Source organism: Lithobates pipiens, unplaced genomic scaffold (assembly GCF_037356315.1).
Source record: "Lithobates pipiens isolate NorthernLeopardFrog02 unplaced genomic scaffold, aLitPip1_a1.2 Scaffold_19, whole genome shotgun sequence".
NCBI lineage: Eukaryota > Metazoa > Chordata > Amphibia > Anura > Ranidae > Lithobates > Lithobates pipiens.
Window position 1 is genome coordinate 546,667,026 of NW_027507764.1, and position 20,980 is coordinate 546,688,005.

The window sequence follows — 20,980 nt, forward strand, 5'->3', positions numbered from 1 at the left end:
GAGTTAAGCCATCCAGGACTTTTGTTCGCTCTTTTAAATGTATTTCCCAATGGGATGCACTGGCTCATGCCCTTATTTAATATACTCTTTAAGCAAACCCATCTCTCCTCCATGATCTTTGTTATTAAGATTCCATCCCAATTTATCTTCTGCTTATCTTCTAGCAAGGTTCGTAGTTTAGGGAAGTTGGCTCGTTTGAAATTCAGTGTATTTTTATTCCCCTTATTTTTCCTATTTGTGTGATTTATACTGAAGCTAATTGACCTGTGATTGCTGCTTCCTAAATTGCCCCTTATTTCCACATCCGTGATCAGGTCTGTACTGTTGGTAACCGGTAGGTATAGTAACGCTTTGTTGGTGCGTCTTCCATCTGACACATGAAATTGTCCTGCAAGACATTTAGAAACTGGCGAGCCTTAGACGAATGCGCGGTTCCTTCCGCCCAGTCTATATCTGGATAATTCAAATTCCCCATTATGATTACACTTCCCATCCTTGCTGTTAAACTGGTAGAGGGATTAGAACATCTTCATAAATGTAAACCTGATCATTCAACTCTCCAGAAACTAATTGAACAAAGAGAAAAACTGAAAGCTCTTCTTCATGAGGAGCATTAACGAGCCTTTTGGTTGGTAAATAGAGAGATATACGAGTAGGGAAACAAGCCAAGTAAATTCCTTGCATGTGCTCTTAAATCAAAAAAGTCAGCACTTTTTATTCCTAAGATTAAAACCAGATCAAATTCCATGGCATACACTTCAAGAGATATAGGCATAGTATTTAGGGACTTTTACCAGCATCTTTACAATGTCCAAATTGTAATGTACAATGTCCAATGTACAATGTCCAAAAAACAACAAGCCTGCCACTCAGAGGACACTAATAGAGGCCTTTCTTATCTAAATCTAATATGCCTAAACTACCACCTGAACCTCTCAGTGTATTGTAATTATGGTACCCATCTTGGAAGATGAAATTGGCACCACTATCAAAAATCTAGTACTTGGTAAGGCTCCTGGGCCAGATGGGTACACTGCTCAATATTATAACATTTTTCAAAATATATTAACCACTTCCAAATTATGCCAATTTAATATCTGAAGAAGGCTCCTTCACACCCAAAACTCTTCACGCATATATTGCGGTCACCCTAAATCGGGCAAAGACCCGACATGTTGCGAAGCTACAAACCTATTTTGCTATTGCATATGGATGCGAATAGATTACTTCACTGCTCCCACAATGGGTATCCCCAGAGCAGACAGGCTTCATCCCCGGTAGATAAACCAGAGATAACTCCCTTAGGACGTTAATGTTAATCATACATACATGACGGAGCTCCCTGCCCAACCTGTTACTCTCCTCCTGGGACCATCTTATAACGTTCAAAAATTTTAATAGCATTTTAAGGAGCAAAAAGAGATACAAAACAGACAAGCCAATGCACATGCCAGCAAAATCACATAATATCATACAATTAGCGCCACAATTAAGATGTCATAGAGGATCATAACTCCAAGAAGTCAGAGGTTTTTATGAGGTATATCTAAAACTAGCAAGAGAGATCCACTGGGCTGGTATGTTGGGCTGGTATGTTGAACAACATTGCCCCAAAGATGAAAAGAATAAATCAGCTCTGTAGACAGGAGAAGAGAGAAGCAAAGAAGTTGAGGCAAGAAAAAAAAAAGAAAAGGGGGGAGGAGGAGGAAAAAAAGCAGTATGAAAAAGCCATACAAAGACCTAGAACTGTCTGTGCGCTATGATGTAATCTATTCGACCAAGTACAGATGACAAGGGTATCTTAACATAACTTGCCCGGGGCTCCCAGTTTCTGTTTATCATTAATGATACTAGCCACTTTTTCATGCAACATTATCCAGGATATCTTATGCTTCGTGCGGCAGATAGATACAGAGGGAGATTTCCAAGCACCAGCAATGGTGATCTTAGCCGCCAGCAGCATAAACTAAACGTCTCGTGTGACGCAGCATATTGTCTGTCACATCATTCAGCAGGGCAATAGAGAGGAGTTGTGCTAGTCCAAAGTCTATTATTTTGCGTGTCATAAAAAAGACTTATTCCAATAACCCCTAATCCTGGGGCATGCCCACCATATATGGAGCATAGTACCTCATAGAGAACACCCTCTAAAGCAGTCTGCTGATAATGATGGGTACATCTTAGCTAGGAGAGTGGGAACCAGAAAACACCTTGTCAAAACATTAATGCTCACCTCTATTAAAGAGACATTTAATGTACCCTTATAAGCGACCTGAAGCCTGGAATATCAGGACTCAGGCTCCAAGGTCAGTGTCAAGGTCCCTCTCCCATGCCAACATGTATGGATGTTTCAGTGGTGAGGCCAGTAATCATGCATAAGCCATGGAAATGTCAACTCTGTTGCCCTGGTCTTTAGTACACCATTGTTCATAAAGTTTTAATGAGGGGGGGTCCGAGGGGGAATGTAGTTCCAACAGCAAATGTGTAATTTGGAGGAAAGTAAACTGTTCAGTATGGGGCATCTTTAAATTATTAATGCAATGTGTCAAGGTAAAGGGCCCCCTATGTGTATAGAAATGTCCTATATGGCCCCTGTCTGTCCACCATTTAAAGGCTCTGATCTCCATACCCGGAGGAAAAGCCTTGTTATGAAATAGATGATCTAAAGGGACATAGGCTGAAACCAATGCCAGGTTAGTGCATACCTGGTCCCATAACACAAAGGAATGAGAGAGGGTAGGCACCATAATAGGGGGTCTGGCCTTAGCGGGACGCCACAAAAGAAAATCAATAGTATAGGAGGGGATCGATTGTCATTCGATATTAACCCAGTCAGGACATTCCCATTGAGAATACACAAGGCACAATTACATAAGCTGCACCACCTTATATTATGACCAAAGATATGCCCAGCCCAGCCTGCCCTTGTTTTGTGGTGTATATAGAATGGTGTGGGACAGCCTATGACCCTTAGGGCCCCATATAAACTTGAGTATCCTGGATTGAAAGTGTGCTAAGTCAGTTTTATTAAGGGGGACAGGTAACAGAATAAATACAGAATTTTAGGCAACAAAGTCATTTTGACTGCCATCACTCTACCTAGCCATGAAATATCATGTACTGACCAACCCGAGAGGAGCTCATCCAGATGTAGATAGAAGGGGAGAAAGTTAGCTGCATATAGCGAGGCATAAGATGCAGTAAGTGAAATTTCCAAATAAGGCAAAGCCCTAACCTGCCAGTGAAACGAGAAATATTATCGCATTCGTAGTAGGAGCGGCTCAGGGAGATTGATATTAAGTGCCAGCGACTTTGTCTCGTTCACCTGAAGTCCTGATACCCTGCTAAAGTCCCATAATGTCTTCATCAAGTTAGGTAGTGAGGTGAGAAACAAAAGGATGCCATCTGTGCATAGCATGCACTTAGGTTCCCAAACCCCACAGGTAACCCCTTTAATATTAGGGTTATCTCTTATAGCTACTGTAGGTCCAACGATAGTGAAAGTCCCTCCTGAAGGGCGCTCCCGGCCCAATCTGCCTGCATAAGGGAGATCAAATCAATAGCCCTCCGAATCTGGTCCGGTCCCTGCCTACCCGATATGAAGCCTATTTGATCTTTATGTATGTAATGAGGAATAAAAGATGATAAACGATTTGCAAGCACTTTGGTAAACAATTTGAGATCATTATCTATGAGGGATATAGGGAGTATCTCTTTGCGGTTTTGTCTCATGTAGGATTGGGCCCTCTGATGCTTGCTCAAGTGGCAGCTTTATATAATAGACCTACTGTTCAAATTAGAATCAATGGACTGCTTAGTGGACCATTTCGTTTACACAATAGTACACGTCAGGGTTTTTAGCTAATATCAGACAAAGCTCTAATATCCATGGCATCACTATAGTTCAAAAGGAATGTAAATAAGCCACTTATGCGGACAACATTCTTTTTTACATACAACAGTCAGAGATCTCCCTATCCAATCTAGTTTTTTCATTTTCTGAATATGGTTTAATTTGCAATTTTAAAATCCACCATATAAACTCAGAGATTCTTAATATTAGTGTACCCCAAACAGAGGCTCAATCATTGAAAACCTTGTTTCTGTATACATGACAACCTTCTTCACTAAAATATCTTGAAATTTCTTTAACTCCTGTTCTGCACAAATTATTTAAAGTTAAAGTGGACCTCCACCCTAAAGTGGAAGTTCCTCTCATCTGATCCCTCCCCTCCTCCGGTGCCACAATTGGCACCTTTCAGGGGGGAGGGGGGTGCAGATACCTGGATAATCCAGGTATCTGCACCCACTTCCGGGACAAGCTAGCCACAGCTGCCCCACCCCCCCCATTGTGTTCTGGGAAACACACAGTTCCCAGGACTAAGCGGCGACCAGTGGAGATGCGCAGCGCGACTCGCGCATGCGCAGTAGGGAATCGGGCAGTGGAGCCGCAATGCTTCACTTCCCGATTCCCTGACAGAGGATGGTGGCAGGGGGGCAGCGGAGAGACGATTGATCGCTCGTCATCTGCCGCCGACATCGCTGGACCCTGGGACAGGTAAGTGTCAATTTATTAAAAGTCAGCAGCTGCAATATTTGTAGCTGCTGGCTTTTAATATTTTTTTTAAAGGTGCAGCTCATCTTTAAATATATGCCCCTATTCAATACAATAAAACGTGATCTGAGTCATTGGAATTCACTCGCTCATACTTGGTTGGGGAGAGTAAATGTTGTAAAAATGAATGTACTCCCTAGGTTGCTGTTTATGTTTCAAATGATCCCCTTTGGTGTACCACCTGGCTACCTTTCTCTTATTCAATCCATTGTTGGCAAATATATTTGTAAGCACTCTAAACCCCTCGGTCCAGGTCAATTTTATGTAGAACTAAGAAACAGGGTGGTCTTGTCCTCCTGGACTTTAAGCGCTATTATCACACAGTAGTTTTAAACAGAATTGCTCATTGGTCTTTCCATCGTTCCAGCAAAATATGAATTCAGATGGAACAAGATTTTTCAGGCTCTTTGTACTCACTGCCTTGGATCCCAAAAAAGTTTAGAGATTTAGCTCCCTTTTCATCATCCCTTACCCACTCATCCCTTAATATATGGGACTCTGTTATGCGGAAATTTCATAGAGATTTCAACTCACCAATGCTACCTATCCTAGGTCACTCACACTTCCCTCCGGGTTGGATGGATAAAGGCCTTTTAACATGGGATAATACCCCACACCTACTTCTCCATCATATAATCCACCAAGAGAAAATCAAACCACTATGTCAACTGAAGACAACCTCAATGATCACAGAGATGGACAAATGGCGGTACCTACAACTGTCTCAATGTATTTGATCACTGCCAAAACCAAAATTCAGATCACTCAAAGATCTCACACCTATTGAACACATCTTTGCAGTGGACAAAGTCCCTGGTAAAGGCATATCGCAATTTTACACAGGCCTGCATTCTTTAGAACATGCTGATTATCCTGGCTGACAATATGGGAAGGCGACTTACAGTGTCCACTTTCGAATGTCCGAGACAAAATCCTTCAGTTAGCCCATATATCTTCCCTATCTTCTAAAGCTACAGAGATGAATTTCAAAATGCTAGCAAGGTGTCCTGAATATTGTTCTACATGCTGGCGAGGGTCTGATTTTGAAACGACCCACACTCACATCTGGTGGACATGCCCACTTTTGTGACAATTTTGGTGTCACATTAGATAATTTATTAGTTGGAGTTTTACTCCCTGATGACCCTAGTCAGTCTAGTCACCTTAGTCCCTAATTGCTAAGTTATTCCCCATCTGTTGACTGCTAAGGCCTTAATTCCTGTTCTCTGGAGAAAGCCACAAATTCCATCTATTAAATCTTAATATTAAATATTAATACAGTTGATCAAATTTACACTATGAAGGATCTTACCTCTACATTCCGCAACATCCAATCTTCTTTCACTAAAACATAGGCAGGTTGGTCAGCATTCCCACCCCAGATTACATGAACATTATGACATCCAAATAGAAATCGCCTGGACTACAAGATTGTATTGATGTCCTGGCTATTACTAGCTTTGATCCCTGATGTAACCATTGGATAGGACTTTTGGATATGAACAGAGGAAAATTAAGCTTATTTGTGCATAAGGTTATTTATCTATTACCCCCCCCGGCACCTCCTAACCCCTCCACCCCCCCCCCCCCCAATAAAATTGTATTTTCTTTTTTTTCTCTTCCCCTTCTTCCCTTTTATAATTTCTTTCTTTTCTGAGTATATGTCATCTCCATAAAAGATTTTAAAAAAGCACTTTAGCACTAGGCACTCCAGACACTACTAGAGTTAGAGAACACCCACTCCCAGGTGTGCAGCATTGAGGAACTGATTGAGGTAATCATACCTGACTTAGAAGCAAGTTCATAAGCAGTCCATTAAGGCAAGAGTCCATAAAAGAAAATACTCCACAAAAGTAGTAAGTGTCCTTACAGTCCATGATTGGCAATGATCTTTAAAAGGTAGTATGCCTATAGCTGGTAACTGAAAGTCCATCAAAGTCCTCGGGTTCCCAGTCCCTCAGGGAACTCCTACTGCCCCTCCCCCACTGGGGCACAGTCCAGCATCATAACAGCCTTTATTTTAGCAGTATTTCCCAGGCAGAGCCCCCAAGGAATTTAAGTGAGCCCTTTCTATGTGGATCTGTAGAATTTTCAGGAAAATCTAGCCAATCAATTCCTTTAATCCACCATACATCTACATTATAATAATTTGCACCTAGGTGGCTCAGTTAACTCAAGTACATGAACAGACAGGAGGAACAGAAACAGGAACACAAAAAGAAAAACACATTAACCTCTTTGTAGGCTCCTGCCAACATGCAACTCAACTGACGCTCAATATGGCACCTCCACGGATAGACAATAAATGGTACAACTAGCTAGAAAATATTTTTTGTGGCAACAAAGTAACAAGCCCTCGTTATTATCCATCTGGGATATATCTACATAGCCCAATGGTCACCTGATTATTGCATTGTGGAAATCTCTTGTAATGTTTAGGAATTGAAGGGCTCCCGGAAAGTCCGCAGATAGCAACATTCGATTTTCTGGGTACATACTATTCCAGAAAACACATAAGCAAAATAGAGCCTTCATAAGTGAAGATGCAGAATTTACAGTACAACATACAGTTACATGAATGAAGTGTTTTATAACACTTCATCCAGGTTGATAGGAAAATGAATGATAATGTGCTTATCAGCAGCAGCCTGTTGTCTTCCTCCTTCACTCATTCTGTAGCTGTGATGAACTGTAACTGTCTGCATTTTTAAATAATTTCCCATTTCCATGGACACTGTTGTTGAAGCATGGTATCTGCACTAGTCCTGATGCCTTTTGCTGAGGAAACTCCTAATTGAATGATGTGTTTGTGCTTGTTACAATTTAAAGTAGATGGAAACCTAATGGCATTTAGTCTGCTAAACACATGATGTGCATCATACAGTAAATAACTGCCATTTTTTTATACTTAATAATCATTTATACTAAATGAAATACTGTTTTTACCTTCTGTGTTGCTTATTATCACTGCTGATCTCCTGCAGCTTCCTTGCAACCATGTCCTATCTTTATGCACAACGGTTTGTACGCCATTTCTCAGGGTGATCACAGCAATGGTTCATATGTGTTAACACATTTGCTTGTGGCCTCCATTGAAAATCCACGGTGGGATGGTGTCATCTTATAACACACAGTGTCTGAACAAGATGGCAGGATTACTAGGTAGTATTTGAATGAAAGCTGAAGATTTAAAACTACTAGAAATTGCTTTTTTAAATTATATTAACAATGGGTTTGCATTTAACTTTGATTTTCAAAATATTAAAAAGATAAATTAATTTTTAGCACATTGAACGGGACACCCGGGATGAGTCCTGGGTGAGAGGTATGTGTCTCCTTTGTTGGGGCTGTGGTCTCTTTAAGGAGGATGACAAGAAGAAGGGTGGAGGGTTCTGAAGGGATCCAGTAAAGGAGTAAAACTGATTTGCAGTTTTCCGCAGGATTAGTCCTCATATGAAACCTGGAGTTCAGCGGCTTGGAAAGATTTTGGGTGGGAAAAAGCCTCCAACCCTGACTGTGGGTACTTTGGTCCTCCAACCCTGACTGTGGGTACTTTGGTCCTCCAACCCTGACTGTACTTTGGTCCTGAAAAGGTTAACCCACCTGCAAGAGAAGGCTGAAAGGGCAGGAAGCAGCCAAGAGGTATCCATGGGTTGTGGTGTGGAACATGACACAGTTGTGAGAGGGCTGTAGGCTGTTTATCCGCTGACATGCTGCTGGGTTCCTGTGACCTATTTCTGGACCCCTAAAGCAGCCAGGAACTTTACTCCATGTTACGGGACAGGTTTATGCTGGCGATGAGCTGAATCTTTGTGTTGTATCAGAAGTTTATGGACAGTTTGTAATTGATTAATGCAAAGGAAAGCTATTTTTGTTTGCCTGTTTTGATTAATATAAAACAGTTTGCTTTTACATAGACGACAGACTAGTGAAATATCACAACAGTTATCATTTAACTGAAGCCCATCATGGAACACCCCAAAGTATTATACCCATCTGTCCTTGTTCCTGCCAGAAACCTCCCTGTGTGGTCTACTAGGGGCTGCACAACCTCCTCTCTAGGAGGAGTAATTTCTGAGCATGCAAAAAAGCATTTATTCCTATCCATCCACTATTGAAAAGCAAAATATATGGCCTCTCTATAGTAATATTCATTTTTAATATTCAATTCATTTTTTTCTGCCAGTGCAAGACCTTGAAGCTATAGCTCTGCAATGGATGAACCCCCCTGTTGAGGGGCTTATGTGGCAGCTGTCAGGCTACCTGAAGAGTCATTATGTAAATGGTAGCTAATGTGGTACCAACATCCCTGAATTATATGTATAAAGAAAAACTCTCAAAATGGGACTTTAAGGGTACTGGGTCATTATAGTGTGAAGTGAATGAACAGTATGTCTAGGTAGTATAAAAAGTTGACAAATCTTTATTAATACACAGTGACTCAGCTGTTGATGATATCCTGCTCGTCAGGCCTGCCTACTCAAGCCATCCAGCCCAGATGCTCTCTGCCTTCGCCATGGTCAACATCACAGAGACTATCTCCTCTGTTCCTGTTAAAGACTTGCTTGGCTGACATTCCTTCTGGCTCCAGATCCTGCTTGCTGTTCCACAACGCTGATCTCTGGCTCCCCGAGTTTCTGGCTTGTCTGGCTATACGTTCCGGTTACCGAACTTTGGCTATGTTTTGACTACGTTTGTTCTATTTACTTTTATTATTAAACAAGTGTGATTTAACTATACTTGTGTCTCGGCCTGATTCATGGTTTCTGACAGTATGAACATTGAGCGGTCATACAAAACTGTACCCAAATTATTATTTTTTATCATTTTCTTCACACAAATAGTGCTTTCTTTTGGTGGTATTTCATTATTGCTGGGTTTTTTATTTAAAAAAAAGAAAAAAAGACCAAAACATTTTGAAAAAAAAAAAAGTTTTTCTTAGCTTCTGTAAGTAAATTTTGTAAATAAGTAATTTTTCTCCTTCACTGATGGGCACTGATGAGGCTACACTGATGAGCACTGATGAGGCTGCTTTTTTGGGCACTGATGAGGAGGCACTAATATGCTGTAATGAAGGGAACTGATAGGTCACACTGATATGTGGTACTGATGAGAACTGATAGGCAGCACTGGAGGGCACTGATAGTCGGTACTGGTGGGCATTGATAGGTGGCACAGATAGGTGGCACTGATGCGCATGGATAGGTGAAACTGATGGGCATTGATGGATGGCACTGATGGCCACTACTGATGGGCGGCACTGGTGGGAAGCACTGATGGACACTGAAAGGCAGCAGTGACTGCCATCACTAATGGGCACTGATTGATGGCACTGGGGGGCTTTTCTATAATCAGGGCACCGATGATCAGTTTCCTGATTACAAGTCCAACTGTTCCCTGCAAGGAGATGCCGCTGATCACCTCTCCTCGCCACATACTCTGTCAGTGTGAGGCGATGTGTTCACATGACACAGCCAATCACATGGTTAAAGAGCAGCGTGATCGGCTCTTTACAGAGATCAGGGTCATGCCGTGTCCTAGTAACATGGTGTGGCCACAATTGCCTGCTGTGCGCCCCCCGCAGACATGTGCGAGCAGCTGTTCTGGGGCGACGTCATATGGCGTCCACCCAGAACAAGAGCTGAACCATCCTTCCATCATTTGATGGTGAGCAGGTGGGAAAAAGTTAAAAATTATGAGAAAGAGGTTCTTGATACTGTATGTAAGATGGAATCAATATAGAGCAAGGGATGGGAATTGCTGAACACTCAACGCGTTTCAAATTTGATTTTCTTTTTCAGGGGCGCATACACATTATAGAAAGTAAATTACTTTCTTGATATGCTATGAGTACATCTTGAATGAAGAACCAAAATGTAAATATTAGTTACAATTGTCCTCCAGTGTAAACGGCGGGCATCTAGACAAGTGCCTGAACAGTGTGTCAAAAAGCTTTTTCCCCATCATCCCCCACAGACTAGTGGAGATATGTGCTGAAGCAAGGGAGCCCATGCATCACCAACAGCTCTTAAATGCATAGTCACCGGGGATCATGAAATTACATTTTTTGTGACATATATATAGTGTATTACCTCACCTGTATATCTTTATATGTGAATACCATTCATGACAATCCATTCATTATCAGTTTAGGTCAATATATAAGGATAGGAAGGTCACTAGAAAAGGGAAGGGAGTCTATCTCACAGACTGCATTAAGCTGTGGTGTTTGAATTAAGCTGTGTGGATGGTCATCAAGTCAGAGGACAAATGACAAGGCCACCGGAGGAGTGGCTGCATCTGATTGGATGCAGTCTCTTTTCAGCTGACAATTTTCCACTCAGCTTCTTTCATTTTTCAATCAAAGGATGTTGGGCAGGAGGGGTCAACCTGTAATGGTCATGCGTACTGGGATAATTAATATCTGTATGAGTAGCAGCCTTTTGTTCAGGCCACAAGTCTTCCATGCCATCTTGTCATTAGAAGACACACCTTCTCCGTACAATCCCCAACCTCTTCATGACAGACACCTCTTATCAATTTCCCAAGACCCATTTCAGGGCCCATAAAAGTGTCTGACTTAGCGCTTCTGTGACTAGAAAAGTTAACAGATTTTGGTCGTAAATAATGTAGCTGCAATCTATACAATACACATATCTGTCTCTCGGTAGAATCCATCATTCCAGTATATTCCATAACTCCTGACATAATAATAGCATAGCCATAATATAGGCATATTTACTTTCCTCAGATAATTTTTAACATTTCATGTCAAGACACCCCTATGACAGATCATATGGGGAACCACTGGCACCCCTTATTCCTCCTAGGTAAAACAGATATCGCAAACCTTAAACATTTATATTTGTTTTGAAGCAGATTTCAAGCTGGACCATAATATGGATGTTAGCAGTCTGTAAACAGTAGATATTCAGAGATATAAATTCTTATCACAAACTGCACCCGGGTCATTGTCTTGAATGTGGTGGCCTCCCAGAAACTACCCCTCAGATGCTTAATTGGTCAGAGGGCCTCTCTCAACACCCCTTTGATCCCAAATAAAAAAGGAATCAGGAACATTTGTCAAGTTTGAGAACCAATAATATCTGACTCATCGACTGAACCCTGACAACAGCCAGGACTCTGCAAGTATACTTCCTTCTCAACTCTGTTTTATTTCTCTGTTGCTGTATTATGTCTTTATTTCTTTGAAACACCTTTTTTTTCTGTAAATATTTTATTTGCACCAATTTCACCTTATTCATTATTAAAATATCATATTGAAACGTATTATGCTCCATAAACGCTGTCGGAAATTCAGACGGAAATAGTCTGATCGGATTATGTTGTCGGAAAATCCAATCGTGTGTGGGCTCTATCGGACTTTTTCTGTGGAATTACCGACGGAAAAAGTTTGAGAGCTGGATTTAAAATTTTCCGACAACAAAATCTGATTGGACTTTTTCCGATTGTGTGTAGAGAATTCTGACGCACAAAGTGGCAGGCATGTGCAGAAAAAAATTGGAGCTTTCGTCTATTGGCTACTGGCCTCTACGTAGTCCAGTCATCCGTTACGAACGTCACCTCGTTCCGAACGACCAGATTTTCCGTCAACTTTTTGTGACCGTGTGTATGCAAGACTAGTTTCGGGCAAAATCCGTCTGAAAAAATTGGATTTTGTGGTCGGAATGTCCGACCATGTGTATGGGGCTTTAGCCTAGTCCATAAGCTCTTAAAGCAAGCTACAGAAGAATCTGTCTCTTGAAGAGTGCTACTGTATAGGATAAATCCAATGAACATACCTGTCTGGGGTGACAGTATGTGTTACAGATGATTATTCTAAAATCACAATTGGCATTGCTAAAATTATGAGTTCCTCCTGCTCGGTCCAAGGGGATGGTGGTAGCTAAAGGGTTAATTGTTAATTAACGTAGCCCAGTGACAATCACTCTCAGGGTGCTGGCACCTAGACTGGTCCCACGAGCTGGAAAATCTTTGTGCAGGTTGAGAGAGTGGCATTGTTACGCAAGTGGCAGCACGATGTGAGATTGGCCAGTCCTTTGTCACGAGTTAGTGAGGAGGGCAGGGATCTGATACCCACGTTCGTCACACCACTCACTAATAACGTTTTGGGCGGTTCACCAGCAACCAGCCAAAATTTGAACAGTGTATGTCTACCTTAAGACTCAATAAAAGGCAACACAAGTTGTCTGCTTTTACCTTTACGCTGCTCTTGCACTGCCATTATTTGCCAATGGAATCTCTTAAGCAAGTTTTGATTTTCCAAAAATAAAAATTCACACAGGTCTAAGCAAACTCCACCACCCCAATGTAACAGTGCTCCAGCTTGGCATTTGGACACCAAGTAGTAAAATTGTGGGGCTCTTTTACCGGGTTCATTCATCTCTGGGCAAAGTTTGTGCTTTCTGCAGTTCCATCAGTTGCTCAGATTGCTTCAATTTTTTTGGTATTAAAATCTTTAAAGGTATCTTCCCGTAATGCACTGCCTGTGCAAGCCGTATATCTCTAAAGCGGAACAAGTTGGGAACTCTAATGCTAACAGACAAAGAACACAGTACATAGTGAGGCTGCAAACACAATGCAATAAAAAAAAAAAAGACAGCATGTGAAAAGCTTCATAAGGTCGATGCAATCCTCTTTACATTCTCTACACAATAGATGTCAATTAAAATAGATGTATTATTTATTCAAAGTTCTTATTGTCAATAGCTCTCCTCTTTAATGTGAACTGAATGTCGGTTTGCCTATTAAAAAGAAAAATCAGTAAAATGCTTAAAAACCATTCTAAACAGAACAATGTAAATGGCCCCGAAGTAGGGCTTCAAAATGGACCCATCCTGCAAGCCTAAAATAAACATCCAATTAATACAATTGGAGTAAAAGCTGACTTTGGAAGTCATGTACAGTATTGTCAGAAGTCTTTCATTGGAAATGTCAGCTGAAAAAAAAGAAAAGAATCTCCCTATATCTTCATACAGGCTGGGCACAAAGGATGTGGGTTGAAAGATGGTGGCCATCAGATTGAGGACATCTAGCAAGAGGGAAAAAAAAGTACAGCGGGGAAATCTCTAAATGAAAGTTGCAGCAAAATCTGGTTTTGTTATATTATATTTTAATGGGTTATTCATTTTGATCTTGTTATTTTTGGCTGGAGTTTTGCTTTAAGCAATCCCTGTGTGCCTGTACTTAGTCTCTAAACATTTCCGGCAGCAATCCCCTGTAGAAGGTTTACAATCTGATGTTTTTTTTTTCTATTGTTAAAGACACTGAATATCAAAGGCTGCAAATAAGGCCTCCTATATTGAATAAGTTGACCATTAATTCTCTAACTCTCTCTACAGCAGGCATGCCCAAAGTCCGGCCCGCGGGCCAGTTGCGGCCCGCGGTCCGGTTTTGAACGGCCCGCCTGCTCTTTCTCAATTTATTGTGCCATGGGAGCAGGGCTGTCAGATCAGCCGATCCCCGGCACTGTGAGAAGCTCCGTGAGCTTCAAAAGTGAAAGTAAAGTGCAGAGGATTGTGCTGTGCTCTCTGCTTCCCCCTACAGTGCAGTACCCGGCTGAATGAGGAAGCTGCAAAGGTACTGTACTACAAGCTAGATTCGTGTTAAAAAGGCCTTTATTCATGTGTGTGTATGTATGTATGTGTATGCATGTGTCTGTATTTGTGTGCATGTATGTATGTATGTGTGTGTGTGCACATGTGTCTGTATGTGTGTGTGCACATGTGTCTGTGTGTGTGCACGTGTCTGTATGTGTGTGTGTGTGTGCACATGTGTCTGTGTGTGTGCGCACATGTCTGTATGTGTGTGCGCACATGGGTCTGTATGTGTGTGTGTGCACATGTGTCTGTATGTGTGTGTGTGCACATGTGTCTGTATGTGTGCACGTCTGTGTGTGTGTGTGCACGTCTGTGTGTGTGTGTGTGCACATGTGTCTGTATGTGTGTGTGTGTGCACATGTGTCTGTATGTGTGTGTGTGTGCACATGTGTCTGTATGTGTGTGTGTGCACATGTGTCTGTGTGTGTGCACATGTGTATGTGTGTGCGCACATGTGTCTGTATGTGTGTGTGTGCACATGTGTCTGTATGTGTGTGTGTGCACATGTGTCTGTGTGTGTGCACATGTGTCTGTGTGTGTGTGTGCACATGTGTCTGTGTGTGTGTGTGTGTGTGCACATGTGTCTGTGTGTGTGTGTGCACATGTGTCTGTGTGCACATGTGTCTGTGTGTGTGTGTGTGTGTGCACATGTGTCTGTGTGTGTGTGCACATGTGTCTGTGTGTGTGTGCGCACATGTGTCTGTATGTGTGTGTGTGCGCACATGTGTCTGTATGTGTGTGTGTGCGCACATGTGTCTGTATGTGTGTGTGTGCACATGTGTGTGTGTGTGTGTGTGCACATGTGTCTGTATGTGTGTGTGCGTGTGTGCGCACATGTGTCTGTGTGTGTGTGTTTTTTTTTTTTTTATTGCACTGCACCAAAAGCACCCTACATTTTCCAATGTGTGGGGTACCATTAAGAATTAACGGTGCCCCCTAAAGTGCAGAGCATTCGTCTGTGTGTTGGGAACGAGTGCGACAAAGGCAAGAGAATTCTTGTTGGGCCGTGTATTAGTGCTCGGATGGACACACTTAGACCGAATTTTCAATGGTTCAAAGAATGGCAGGCAAAATTGTCGGCCCTCAGGCATGTTCACTTCATCAAATCCGGCCCACTTTGAAAAAAGTTTGGACACCCCTGCTCTACAGGGTCCTGCTTTACCCAACACCATTGCATGTAAAGTACCGCTACCAAAAACTGAAGGTACAATTTTTTTCAGTGATCTCTTCTCTTCTTTTTCCCGCAGTCACTCTCTTTATCAGATTTCAGCTGGTGTGTAAGGAATGATGGGACTTTAATATAAAGAAGGCATGCAGATATTTCCTTGTAGCCCCATTTAGAAATACTTGTATCTTCATCGTCTTTACTTACAGCTTTTGCTAGAAAAATAACTGGTGATCCTGCAATAAAAATCTTTGTTCAGGCACTGCCTTTTATAGGGTGACAACTGTCTTCCAAATGCCCTCTAGCATTTTCATCCTGTCAAAAGCACCCCTGCCAGGAACTACAAGCAGCCATGCTGACGAGCATTACACAGGCATGGTCGACTGCTGTCACCATTAGGAAGCTGGACCAGAGGAATGATGAGTAACTGACACTGGAACGAGTGCATGCACAAAAGGAGGTGGTTGAAAGAGGCTAGAGAATATCAGTAGCATTGAGATTTAACAGTGGGAAAGAAGAGAAATCAAGTATTTTATTTTAAAAAATGCAACTCTTTATGATACATTGCTTTAGTAATTTAGTTGAGCTTTATATCTACTTAGGCCCCTTTCACACCGAGGCGGTTTTCAGACGCTACAGCGCTAAAAATAGCGCCTGAAAAAACTGGCCCCTTTCACTCCAGTGTGAAAGCTGGAGGGCTTTCACACTCGATTGGTGCACTAGCAGGACGGTGAAAAAAGTCCTGCTAGCCGCATCTTTGGAGCGGTGAAGGAGCGGAGTATTCACCGTTCCTACCCATTGAAATCAATGGGGCAGCACGGCTATGCTGCTGGCAAAGAGCTGTTTTAACCCTTTTTCGGGCGCTAGCGGCCACATACCCCACATACCCCGCTAGAGGCCACATACCGTCGCTAATATGACGGTAAAGCGGCACTTTACCGTCGACGCCCGCACCGCCCCAGTGTGAAACTGGCCTAAAAGCGGAACTAAACCCTCCTATTCTTCTCAGCCAAGGAAGCTGCCATCTTAGCCTCTGATCTTCAACTGTCATGATGTTGCAAATGTGATCAGTTATGGCACAGCCATTAGATGGCTGGGCAGTTTGGTTGAGAGCACAAGCCAATGTGACAGTTATATTCCCAGCACATGCTGTTTTTTGAAACTGTTAAATTGATGGGATTAGTTCTGCTCCATATTGTGACAGTGTGAGGCACTGCCACTATGGAAATTGACTTAGGAATGACACAAGGTTTGCGCTAATGCAGAGTGTGGGGCTCTGTGTTTGTTATGAGTGGAGGAAACTTTGTATAGCTTTCCCCAGGTTTTGTAATCCTGGATCGGGGCTTGCTGGTTGAAGGTTTCAAAGTGTCTGAGGTGGCACAAAGCCTTCAATTCTGTGCCAGGGTCTTTCTGGGGACCCACAGGCCATGTAAGGGCACAAGTGTGCAGATTAGCTATAAGCCAAGCCTGTACATAGCTCACGGGTCCCATTTGTAGACAAAGAACTGCCAGGAGAGAGCTGTGTGCTCCAGTCAGGAGGAACATGTGTTCTTGCCTGAGACAGTATTCCATTTTGGAGAGATTCCTTACCAGCAGAATTGGGAGAGCTTAGCAGGTCTGCAGGACTAAGAGAGCTGAGGCAACTAGTAAGTCTATGGGACTGGAAAGAGTCTAAGTCTTGTGAGAATGAGAGAGCCCAGGGAATCAGGAAAAGCCCTATACAGAGGCCAGGAGTGGGCTTGTGCAGCGAGGTGCTGCAGTTAAAGGCTAAGTGAGCCAGGAGAGCCAGAGAACTGGGAGCCAGGACTCTAAGCTGGGAAAGTCAGGTGGCTTGGTATCTTCTGTTATCTACTTTTGCTGGAGAAGAACCCCTGCATGGGAAACTGTGTATGTGGACCTTTCTTGGGGTTTGTTTAACCCTTGGCCCTAAAAAGTACACATATATGTGACCTCTCAGTGGGTGGGCCTTAACACCGAGCGGCAACATACATGTGGCCCTCTGTGAACAACTTACCAGTCTGAGAGCATGCTCCCTGCACGCTCCCAACACGGTAGTCGATGGGGATCGGTAAGCTTCCAATGCATACTTGCGATCGGAAAGCATTCCTATCATGTGACCGCTGTGACAGCCAATGGTCACATGATCAGTGGGAAGGAGTTAATAAAAGTTGGCAAGCACAGTTCAGATTGGCAAGAACTTCACTAAAACGCATCTACCATTGAGCTGAGCAACCCCCACATGACAATACTGTACATATAGACTACATTGAGAGTTGTACTTGCCACTGCTGTTGTTTCCTAATATAATTCCCTAAAGATCGTGAAGGCATCAGATGTGGAACTCACAAACTTCCTGGAGCACAAATATAAAGATAGCAGTCTTCTTATCCATCTAGAAGTGCACATAAAGATGGAACTGCACAGATTTACAGTGCAATCTGCTCCTTCCATCCTGAGTACAGTTCACAACTGCACTGGAAGCCATCCAGCAAGCTGCCACGTCTCATCTAACACCAACACCTTCATCTGCCAACATCTGTTCTTCGCATTGTATTGTTACAAAGACTATTCACAAGACGCTGCTGAGCAAATGAATATTCAGCCTCCTATGCATTATCTCAGCTCTTTATCTGACAATCACACGTATACATCCTCACCAAACTGTGAATCTGCCATCACATTATGGGGAAAAAAAATAGCATGCCATTGTTCAGCTGGGTGTAAAATAAAAGACTTCAATAATTTTATAGAGTCTCATTGTTTGCATAGGCATACAGCATAAAGGGGCAGATGGAAGAACTTTTTGACCTGCAGGAGCTAAGAATGATCATTCTCATAATTGCCCCTCGTGTATATCATGGTGGGGCTGTAAGATCTGACATTTTCATACATCCACCAAAAAGTGATCGCCTTGCTGAAAATCAGGAACCCATCAACAACTAATATTGTGATATTCAGTGAACAATATTCATCATCGCTGTATGGTATTCCCTGAAATTTCATTCAAACAATTTCAAGCTAAGTCTCCTGAGAATGTCTTTTATACCCCTTACACGAAAGAGTCAAAACGGGCCTCATTGCACAGATAGCAAAAGTTAATGACATTCAACTGAACTTGTTCTGTAATGTTAACCCCTATGTGCCGTGGCAGCACCAACCAGCCCTTTAAGAGGTTTCAGATGCCAGGAGGCAGGGCAGGGTTTATGATCATGGGACCACCATGATTGGCTGTCACTGTGGTCACTTGATTAGAAAGCTCCCGTTCGCGATCATGAGTTTTCCATTAGCCACCGGTAACTGTGCTGGGAGCGCACGTTCTTCGTACAGCTGAATTAACGCCAATTCACACAAATAGGCAGTTGCTCTGCACCAAGGCTCACCTGCCGAGAGGCCGCAGCATATTTGCCTGCGGCCGGTGCCAAGGGGTTAAAGATGTTTCAACACGTATCTAAATAACTTCCTCATCAGCTCTAATGAAGAAGCTATTAAGCCTCAGTTCACACTATGAACTGCGTGTGAATTGCACATGAACCACCCTGCATTCCTGTTCAATTCAAATGCAATCCGTGCGGTGAGGTTTGAGCCCATTCATTTTTAATGTGCATCTCACCAAAGTCACACATGCACCAATTTTGGCACCCCACGGCAGCTGGATCACATGGAAATTTTGTACCATGCGATCTGGTGTGTGCATTTTCTTGTACTGTATTAGTGTGAGTACACGCACATGAACTTTAATGGCATCCCAGTCTTAGTCCGTAAGGTTCTTCCAAAAGCGTATTTGTGAGGTCAGGCACTGATGTTGGACGAGATGGCCTGGCTCGCAGTCTCTGCTCTAATTCCTCCCAAAGGTGTTCTGTCAGATTGAGGTCAGGACTCTGTGCCGGCCAGTCAAGGTCCTCCACCCCAAACTCACTCATCCACACTATATTGCCAAAAGTATTGAGCTACCCCTCCAAATCATTTGGTGGAGGGGGGATTATGGAGTGGGGTTGTTTTTCAGGGGTTGGGCTTGGCCAGTTAGTTCCAGGTTCCAGTGAAGTGAACTCTTAAGGCAGGGGTGCCCAACCTTTTGAGGAGCGAGGGCCACTTTAGCGACTTGGTAAGCTGTCATGGGCCACAATGAGCATAAAGGGCGGATGGCAGGTCTGTGTCCACTCTGCATATGTAGGGCAGACACGAACACAGCCTGCTCTACTCTAAGGGCCCTCCAATCCACCTAGACAGCAGGGGACAGATCCCCTTTTGTTTTTTTAAGCAGATTGGATTGCAGATAGGCGGGTGTAAATGGACACGAGTCCATTTATACCTGCCGCATATAGAGAGTCCACCTGAAGAACAGAAAGGTGGACTCGATCAGACCAATTGTGTGAAAGGGGCCTAAGGCTGCTTTTGGTGGCATTTGATGTTACTCTTGGAAAATACAATAAAACATTTAAACCCCAAAATAAAATATTTTGTCCTACTCCTCTCCTGTTTAAAGCTGAACACTGAAAATGTTGAGAAGAGGCTATTTGCTATCCTCTTCCTCTACTTCTGATCTGGTACTTTATTGGCTATTTGCTATCCTCTTCCTCTACTTCTGATCTGGTACTTTATTGGCTATTTGCTATCCTCTTCCTCTACTTCTGATCTTGTGCTTTATTGGCTATTTGCTATCCTCTTCCTCTACTTCTGATCTGGTACTTTACTGTGAAAAAATGTTCTTCAACAGTCCCTTTCCTTACCTTAACTCATGGTCACATGACCTTCAGCATTCCTCTTTTACTAACGCTAGACCGCGAGATGGTGCTACCAACAGTGCCAACGTCAAATACTGGTACTACAAGTGCCAGCCCCTACTCCACACTTTCCATAATGCCTCCTTACAAATGCTCCTTTCTGTGGACAGCTTAATGAGTGTGATAATGGGCAATGTTTTGGCCAGGCTAAAAATCCTCTTGTTGGAGAGGGCATGAAGTGGGTGGACACTGAACACTGTGGCGAATGTGTCATAACATCACATAATTGTACAGAGGGTCAGAGAGTTGACCAATCACTTGCACAAAGGAGAACAGCTCCTGGACTGGTCATCATCCCAAGAACCACAGGTCCACTTGAAGCTCCAAGAGGTAAAACAAATGTTACAGATGTAATTTTTACTCTACGGAGGATGAATCATTCCTAAAGTTTAGTAAATGTGATGAAATTTCATTTCGCAATGAATACCCAAAAATGTGCAAAGAAAAAAAACAACAAAAAAAAAAAACAAATATATATATATATATATATATATATATATATTTCTTTTTTTTTTTTTATTATTATTACAGTTTTTTATATTGTTTATCTAAATTATTTTAAATTGGAGGTAAACATTCAGCAGAGCTTCAAAGAAAAAAAAAAAAAAGAATCGAACCATGTATGGGCAGGATGAATGTACCAAGTTGATCGATCGATCAACTTGGGTACAACCAGCCTGCCAGGTTTTACAAGCGATTATCTCTAGCAGCTGGTATAGCTTCTAGAAATAATCACTATGTTCTCCCGGCGGGAATGGCGCCAGGAGAATACAGTGGATCATCGGGACGGATTCCTATG

The 20,980-nt window shown here is 42.6% G+C and overlaps 1 protein-coding gene across 1 annotated transcript in view; it reads right to left on the minus strand.

The window, feature by feature from the left end:
• The window catches only part of SAMD12 (sterile alpha motif domain containing 12), a 927,470-nt gene that overhangs the window by 465,132 nt on the left and 441,358 nt on the right, over window positions 1-20,980 (minus strand). The gene's annotated exons all lie outside the window — the stretch shown is intronic.